The sequence below is a fragment of the Penaeus monodon genome, chromosome 29, assembly GCF_015228065.2.
Source record: "Penaeus monodon isolate SGIC_2016 chromosome 29, NSTDA_Pmon_1, whole genome shotgun sequence".
Classification (NCBI taxonomy): domain Eukaryota; kingdom Metazoa; phylum Arthropoda; class Malacostraca; order Decapoda; family Penaeidae; genus Penaeus; species Penaeus monodon.
The window spans coordinates 10,864,892-10,865,870 of record NC_051414.1 but is presented as its reverse complement, the minus strand read 5'-3'; the positions used below and the strand labels follow the sequence as shown (position 1 = coordinate 10,865,870).

Sequence of the window (979 nt, the reverse complement as noted above, 5' to 3'; positions counted from 1 at the left end):
GTAGAAGCCCCACAATGGCAAAACTCTCATCCGTTTATTTATGCAAATTTGAAAAGGAAAAACAGAGATCGCGCAACAGCCATGTTTGTGTGATGGGCACTTTAAGCACTTCCTAGTCAACAGGTGGCGCTGTAACACCTTTTAGTGCATTAATATTAGAAGCAAAAATCTTGAACATGAGCCGGGATATTACGAGAGAGATGGATAATATAGAGCCAACATATTCTCTAGGAATCTGCTACGTAAGTATAAGTAAAAGTAAATTCCAATATGCTGATTCTGGAGTTTCAAGACCTTATAAAAAATATGGAATTAGTATTACTGAATTTCAAGACTTTATGAAAATTATTCTTGTCTAAAAATTAAACATGAAAATTATTTTTGAGTTTCAAGAGCTTATAAAAATGATTCTCGGGTTTCAAGACTATAAAAAATTATTCTTAGCTTTCAAGATTTAATAAGAATTATTTTAGAGTTTGAAGACTTTATAAAACTTATTCCTGTGTTTCTAGAGTTTATCTCCCCCCCTCCACACACATCACCCCCCTCCCCAGGCCTCCAGCAGCGCCGTCCCTTGAGGCACCACACGAGCGGCGGCGGCAACGGCACCCGCGCCTCGCCTTATATGGGCAGAAGAGATCAGCTTTTTCCGTCTCCCGGTACTGCGTTTGGGAAGAACATGCTTGACTTACCTTTCGTCTAGTTCGTTATCGCGTGTAATCTCTCCTTCTGCGTCGCTCTTAGCTGGATTCCGCGGGAGGGAGGTGCGTGGAATTCGGATGTGAAGGGATAGCGAATTCGTGATTGGAGAAACAGCCAGTGCAGGATAGATTAGAGATTAGAGCTGTGAGAGTTATGCTATGAATTTAACCACTGGGAAAAATGTAGAAATCTAAAAAATTACTGGGACTTGGAAAATTAACAATTTCGAGAAATATGGTAATGTTCAACGCACACCACAACCGCCCCCACACCAAAC

The 979-nt window shown here is 40.9% G+C and overlaps 1 pseudogene; it reads left to right on the top strand.

Annotated features, from left to right (window-relative positions):
• Nucleotides 1-176: 176 nt before the first annotated feature.
• LOC119591732 overlaps nucleotides 177-979 on the top strand; it is a 20,342-nt pseudogene continuing 19,539 nt past the window's right edge.